The sequence below is a fragment of the Rhinopithecus roxellana genome, chromosome 10 (genome assembly GCF_007565055.1).
Source record: "Rhinopithecus roxellana isolate Shanxi Qingling chromosome 10, ASM756505v1, whole genome shotgun sequence".
Taxonomy (NCBI): domain Eukaryota; kingdom Metazoa; phylum Chordata; class Mammalia; order Primates; family Cercopithecidae; genus Rhinopithecus; species Rhinopithecus roxellana.
In genome coordinates, this window is record NC_044558.1 from 107,508,611 (window position 1) to 107,516,555 (window position 7,945).

Consider the following 7,945-nt stretch of genomic DNA (forward strand, 5'->3'; position numbering starts at 1 on the left):
ACAAAGAATCCACTGATGACAATATAAACTCTTAAAAGCCAGTCTAACTGGTCCTCTCCCCATCAGTTCAAAGAAATTGCCAACATTGTAGACTGAATGCTAGTGAACTACACTAGGTTCGCTATTACAGGCAGTTTTTTTCACTTCAAAAATGCTACATAAAGCACATTTTTAAGTGCCATAAACCTATTGTTTGTCTTCTGTATTTAAAATGCAAAATACCATAATCACTTTACAAAATACACTTTAAATGCTATTTCCTATTTAAAAGTTTAGGCAAAAATTATACATTCAAAATTCAAAAGAACCTGAAACTATTCATCCTTCCCATGTATGAAAACAGACCATTTTTTAAATAGGTAAAATTCCCTAGAGAATATAATTTTTACAACATAGCAATAAAGTAATTATCCATCCTGAAAGTCTAAAACAAACCAAACAAACAAACAATACAAAGAACATCCTGGAAATCTAAATGCCATGTAAAAGAATGCCAGCCCATGACGGTAAAATTTTCTAAAGACTAGGAAACATCAATAAAGATTCAAAATGTAATGCCTTATAAATATTCAACATTAGTAGACAATAACAAATAAAATCATAGAGTAAAAATTTTTGTGTTCACGGGTAACTGTTATAATATTAAGGGACATCGTCATTTCCACTTTTGAATAGCTACCTCAGTTGCCATTACAGCTTCCATTGTTCACAATAAAATAGTTGCATTGTTTTTCAGTGAAAGGAAAGAAGGAAAATATTGTTGAAAATAAAGAGAAAAACAAGCCTTGACAAAGCAAACAAAATGATTTTATACGCCATCTCGTTCCACCATAATTGTAGGACTGAACTAGTATCCAAAAACTAAATATATCAACAAACATATGCATTAAAATCTGTGCTTAGTCAACACAGCTATCCTGTGCTACAGGGCAAATAAAATTTAAATTTTCTATTTTTTTTTTTTTTTTAATAAAAGCAGTGACTTATTAGAAAGAGACTACTGGTATAGGAAGCTACAGTGGGGATCAATTCCTCCAATTTCATGTGTCCTTACTATATATGTATCTCTTTTTGTTTTTTCATTCTGGTAACCAGAGTACATACGACAGGCTGCATTATTTCAAATACCTAACACTGAAAGTTACTTTCGGGCCTGAATCGAAGGATGAGATGACACATTTTATAGAAGCTTCTTTTAGTACAGCAATAGGCAAATTACGGTATTAACAAGACTTTAATTCTACATTTACATTTTTTTCTCATTGTAAATATAATGTGAAACTTGTAAAATACAGGAAAAAAAATGTTTAATCACCAATAAATCCCACCATTAGGAAACCCTGCTACTTTTTGCTAGATTTCCATCCAGTGACACTGAAAGTTCAATTTTCTAATTCGATACTGATAAATATGCAGGAAAAAAATCAATGTATCCTCAATATTGTCTTTCAATAAATATACATAAAACACCAATTATTAATTATATGACCTGTTAATTTCACAAAAGTCTCTAAAATGTTTTAAGTGGGGGGGTGCGGTAGGAGTCCCATAATTCAGACACTAGTGCTGAAACTGAAATCTCTTCCACAATGTTTATATGTCAACCCTTTAATGGCAGTGAGCAGCAAGCTATGACTGTTCGTTCAGTGATATTAACACTAACGTCTCTACATCAAACAGGCATTGCTTTTATTTTCTTTCCATGTATACCTCAATAGCGTTTTATTTTCACTGTAAAAATAAATAACCTATATCTGCATAGTAATTTTACATAAGCTTAAATTCAAAGACTCGCGTTTTTTAAGCCAACCAAACTGTTGGTGCTTCTGGCCTATGAGACGGTTTACCAGATAAAGTAACATTCTTTATAGTCCAGCATTCTCTCTCACAATATAAAAAAGAATTTAAGGAATATCCCTTAAATATAGTCACATTATCTTTTGTTCCAACTCACTGTTTATGGAAGCATGCAGATGTCAGAGTTGCAAAAACTGAAATGACTTCATTAACAAAGCAACACCCCAACATTTAATAAATGTCAAATCCTCACACTCAAAAAAAAAATGAAACAAAACCAATTATATTACCACTAGCAAATTTTTTCCCTTAAAATTTAGTGTAGTCTTATTTCTAGTTTCAAGGGAAGCTCTGTCTACTCAAGGTATCAAATGTCTTCAAATCCCATTCATTTTCTTCTGCCCAAGAGTTAAGAAAGTCTAAAACAGAGTAAGTCAGATTTGTTACTGGGATCTTCTCACACTAGCCTTTTAAAAGAAATCTTTCAACAAAGACTCAAAAAAGAAACAGCAAAGTTTGGGGAAAGAATTGTCTGTCTTTAGGTCAAGCATTTCCTGGTAAGTGACTGAAGGTCTGGCTGCCTGGAATACACGTTGCTGACCCTAGGAATGACCAAGTTTCAAAACAAAATTTGCCTCTTCTGTATCTTGAAAGTGACCTGTTAGGACCTGATATTAATTTGACGAAGAGGTGATAGAACATGACCAACGAGGTGTCTTTGATGGACATATTCATATAAAAGAGGCGAGAGCCACAGATTTCAGATAAATGCTTTTTGTCACTTTTGCAAAAGAAAAGCTAATTGTTAACGGCCATGTGACATTATAGATCCCAGAAAAGGAAAGGGTGGGAGGAAGAGAGAGGAGTTCAAGGCAGTTCAGGGTCAGAACAAGCTCAGGCATCCTGTCATTAACAAACGTTCCCCAAGCTGAAAGCAAAATACGGCTTACCCGAAAAGGAGTGGGTGAAAAGTAGGGGGAGAATGAGGGGAAAACCACAGGAGAGTCAATGTGGCAGTGTGGGGATGATAGGAGGGAGGGAATCTGGAGCTATCCAGCTGAGTTGGGGAGCAAAAGCATCGCGCACAAAAATGCTGAGAAAAGCAACTGCGACGGAGACGACAGCACGAGGCATCCTCCTCCTCCCATTTTTCCCTCCCCACGGTTTTGCTGGTTTTCCCACATTCCCTCTACCTCCGCTCCGGACCAACACTCCGGGGTGTGACCCGCCGGCAGGAGGCTGCCCTGATCTTTGTTTGTCTCTGCCCGCTCCCCACGCGCGGGCTCCTCCTCCTCCTCCTCCGCGCTCCCCACCCGCGCACAGCCCCGGCGTCTCCAAGAAGCTGCAGGCGCCGCGACCGCCGCCTCCTCGCCCACCTCCCGCGGACCCGCGCCCCTTCCTTCCCCTCCCGGGCAGCGTCGCCCGCGCCTCCAGCTCCACCCCCGCCAAGGGGACCTTTGTGTCTCGGGGGACTTTCTGCCTCTTTCCCGTCCTCCGCCTCGCGGGGCTGGCCTCCCCCGCAGACCAAAGCTGCAGCGAGCACCGGAGGCGGCGGCGTCTGTATCTGTCGGCGCCTGCCGAGAAGCAGCTCGCAGACACTCACACCCCACCCGAGCCCCGGAAATCCCCGGGCGACCCAGGGTCCTCGCTGGCCAGGGGTGACAGGCGCACGCTAGCCCCCCGCGCCGCGCCTCCTCGCTCAACTTCCCGGCCGGGCCTGAGCCTCCCGCGCCCCCAGCAGCCCCCGCCCCCGCCTCTGTCCCACGCAGCCTCCCGGCCCCGGGGCCGACCCGACACCAGGTGAAAGCGCTGCGCGGACGCCGGCCGCCAACTCACCAGCAAGAGCGGGGACCGCGAGTCCCGAGGCGAGGCGAAGAGACGTACAGGGGAAAGCGACTCCGCGGACGCCCGCGGCGACCGGATGCAGGTCCGGGTCCCAGCGGCCGGCAGACGTGAGGCGCCTCCGAGCGCAGGCCTCCGCCGCCACAGCCGCCTTCCGGATCTTGCCGCGGGTCCGGAGCCTCGGGAGGGGCCGCGGGTGTCTCACGCGTTGCCAAGTCCCCCGGTCAACATGGCTCCCGTGCCGACGAGCCGCGCGGACGGCCCACTAATCCCCTCGGAGCAGCCGGGCGCTAGCGGGGCGGGCGCCGACGGCGGGCTGAGGCGGTCCGGCCGGGCGCTGGCTCCTTCTCCGCGGCTCTGCGGCGGCCCGCGGGGAGCTCAGGAGACTGCAGGCGGCCGCGTTCGCTCCCTGCGTGTGCGTCGCTTTCGCACTCGGCGGCTGCGGATTGACGCCTCCGCCTGTTCCCCGGAGGAGAGCGAGCGCAAGAGAAAAAAGACTTTTATTGAAACGATCCAACCAGCGGCGGCGGAGAAAAGCGACCGGCCGCGAGAGCTTACCCCACCCCCGCCTGAGCGGCTCGCCGGGGGCAGCGCGACCCCTGCCGGCGGCGGCGGAGGCGGGGGCGGGGCCGGCGGGCGGGGGAGGGGCCTGCAGAGCGGGGCGGGAGTCCCCGGGAAACTCCCGGCTCCTAAATGCGGGTGTAGGGGGAACCGCGGGAGGGGGCCAAGGGACCCCACCGGAATAGTGCCTGTCCGCAGCGACTGGGGGAGGAAATGTATGTGAATAATTCAGCCCCTCCAACATCCCCCCTGCCCCTCGACTTCCCCCTGCCAAACCAAAACTCGTGCTTCTGTTATACAAGTAATTATTGTACAAGGTGTGTCCATGCCACGGTTCTCCACTGGCTTTCTAGAGAGTCCATGTCAAAGGACCCACACTGAAAGATGTTGATGGCTGCAACTTTTCTCCTTTGTTGTATGTGGGTACATGGGTACTAGTGCCGCAGTCTCTCACACACACCGCATCTATTCATTTAAACTACAGTACAGTGTTTTGTATATGTTATCATGTGCCCGGCAATATGCTGAGTCCTGTAAGGACGGAGAGTCTAGCTGGGATGAAAGATGATTAACAGCTATCATAAAAATCTGAACGTCATGAGCGGAGAAATACAAGATGCTATGAAAACAGAAAGAACTACTGTTGCACGGGTAAGGTTTTGTTTTCTTGGGGGAGGCGGGCCGCGAGAGGTTGGCCCAGTTTCTGCAACTGTTTTTACTTTCTCCTTTCGCAGAGGCTAAAAGCTAGTTCACGAATGAACAGTAGAGTGGCAGTGAAGACAAACTAAAGTAATACTGACCCACTTTTTTCCACTAATAAGGATAAAAGCATAAAGTAAAAACAAAGTTAAACCCCTAGAGGGAGATAATGAGAGGATTGAAAGAAGAGAGTAGGGACCGGATGTAGACAACATAAACAAGAAAAAAAAATTAACCACATAAAAGTCCTGTGAAGTGAGAAATTTTTTTTCCATGTTAACACCCGGAAGTAGAAGCTGCATTGAAGTTTCAAATCACAGTATGTGCTGAGAACTTCGGAGAATTATCTTTTTGTATTTCCCCCTTAAAAAATGCTGTATGCTGACATATTTCTCTTATTTTGTTGGGCAAAGTTGAATGCATCTACAGTTAATATCCAACGATCGTGTCAATCAGGCTTCTCCCATGCCTCTAAAGTTACCAGGACCCGTAAATTAGCAACAATTATGCTCTACACGTATTTAACACTTGTTTACAACCAAGAATGCAAATATACATAAGCTTTCCGTTAGAACAAGTGCGCTTTGTTTCAAAGCACTGTTAATGAGGCTTTTTAGATTTGTTCAAGTCAAACTTGGAACTTTATAATATAGCAAGACGTAGCATCATTTTCAGAGTTCTTTTTAAGTTAAAGAGAAACACTGATATTTATACAAGGCCTATTTATATGCAAGGATTTTCATATACTTGCCTCATCTAAATTAGTACTTTAGTAAATATCAAAAAATCACCAAAAAACGAAGTCTATGAAATGGCATTCTGAGTTTCAGCATTAATACTTATACCTTCATATCATTAGATTAGATTTACTCCAGGAGAAATAAAAAGATTATTCTATCTCACCCTCTCCTCTCTCTACATCTGTCATTAGCATAACAAAGAATTCGTAATTGGGAGGCTGAGGTGGGAGGATCCATTAAGCCTGAGAGACGGAGTTTGGGGTGAACTGAGATTGCGCCACCGAACGCCAACCTGGGAGACTGAGTGAGACACCGTCCCCCCCACCCCAAAAAAGGGAAATTCATAATGAAAACTGAGGTGATTATTTGATTGATTGGTTTGTTCTTTCTTTCTTTTTAAGACAGAATTTTGCTCTTGTTGCCCAGGCTGGAGTGCAGTTGCGCGGTCTCGGCTGACTGCAACCTCTGCCTCCCAGGTTCAAGCGATTCTCCTGGCTTAGCCTCCTAAGTAGCTAGGATTACAGGCATCCGCCACCACGCCCGGCTAATTTTTTGCGTTTTTAGTAGAGACAGGGTTTCACCATGTTGGCCAGGCTGCTCTCAAACCCTGACCTCAGATGATTCACCCTCCTCAGCCTCCCAAAATGCTGGGATTACAGGCGTGAGCCACCACGCCCAGAGGATTTGTTCTTTCAAAGAAAGAAAAGATTACAGATTGCACAATATTTATTTCATTACTTTATTTATTTATTTATTTAAATGAGATGGAGTCTCACTATGCCGACAGCCCAGGCTGGTATTAAACTCCTGACATCAAACAATCCTCCAACCTCAACCTCCCAAAGTGCTGAGATTACAGACAGGAGCCACCACCCCTGGCCCATTTATTTGTCTATTTTTAAATTTTTATTTATTTATTTATTTAGACAGAGTCTTGCTCTGTCACCCAGGCTGGAGTGCAGTGACACGCTCTCGGCTCACTGCAATCTCCGTCTCCCAGGTTAAAGCAATTCTCCTGCCTCAGTCTCTGGAATAGCTGAGATTACAGGCACCTGTCACCACACCCGGCTAATTTTTGTATTTTTAGTAGAGGCGGGGTTTCGAAATGTTGGCCAGGCTGGTGTTGAACTCATAAACTCTAATGATCCAAAGTGCTGGGATTACAGATGTGAGCCACAGCACCCAGCCCCTGGCCTATTTAATTACTTTTCTAAACTAATTTAAAATTTAGCCAGGCGCGGTAGCTCACGCCTGTAATCCCAGCACTTTAGGAGATCCAGGCAGGCAGATCACTTGAGCTCATGAGTTTGAGACCAGGCTGGCCAAAATAACAAAACCCCGTCTCTACTAAAAATAACAAAAATTAGCCAGGCGTGGTGGTGGGAGCCTGTAATCTCAGCTACTCAGTAGGCTGAGGCAAGAGAATCACTTGAACCCGGGAGGTGGAGGTTGTAGTGAGCTGAGATCACACCACTGCACTCCAGCTTGGGTGACAGCAAGACTTCGTCTGAAAACAAAAAAAAATTGTATGTAATGTTGTGAGCATGTTAGTTGTTTTTTCCGTAGGTTGTAATATAGGCTTTTTTTTTTTAACCTTGTAAAACATGTTAAATTATAAAATTAGTTACATAGACTATTTCCCTAAATGTGATTAATAGATAATCCATAGTGCTTAGTGGAGGAGAAAGAGGGAGGAAGAATTCCAATATCAAATCCACTTGAGGAATGCCACATACTTTATCTCCCGTTTGGAAATTCACAGTATACATTTACACGTTTAAGGCTCTTAGAAGTTCTGAGATTAAAGAATAATTTTCTTTCCAGTGAAACAAGTATATCCCAAAATGTTTTCACCATAGAGTAACTGTATCCTGAGACATATATAAAAATATTGAGGGGAGAAAATTTTGAAGGTCATTGAACTTTGGACAAAGAGAGTTAAAGGTGGTAAGTCCAGAAAATCTTGGCTGGGATTCACATTCTGAAAATGACACTGTCTGGGAAACAAATATGAAACATTCAGATAAGATACAAACAAGAAACACTTTAAACTGGTTTTCAATTGCTCTACATCAGTGGTTCTCAGCAATGTGGCCTCAGAATTTCTTAGAAATGCAAATTCTCAGTTCCCACTCCAGACCAACTGAATCAGAAACTCTGGGGTGGGGCCCAGCAAACTGTTTACCAAGATTTACTAAGATTCTGCTGCACAATAAAGTTTGAGAACCACTGCTCTATACAACATCAATACATAGCTTTATTTACAAAACAATTTTCCATGTCTGAATTTCCAGACTCTTTCTAAT

At 44.5% G+C, this 7,945-nt stretch overlaps 1 protein-coding gene across 1 annotated transcript in view; it reads right to left on the bottom strand.

Moving 5' to 3' along the window:
- The window catches only part of CDK17 (cyclin dependent kinase 17), a 115,744-nt gene extending 111,602 nt beyond the window's left edge, over positions 1-4,142 (bottom strand). Inside the window, exon 1 of the mRNA XM_010383886.2 lies at positions 3,634-4,142. The gene's annotated coding sequence lies outside the window, so the exon portion shown is untranslated. The remainder of the gene's footprint in view (positions 1-3,633) is intronic.
- Positions 4,143-7,945: the final 3,803 nt, after the last annotated feature.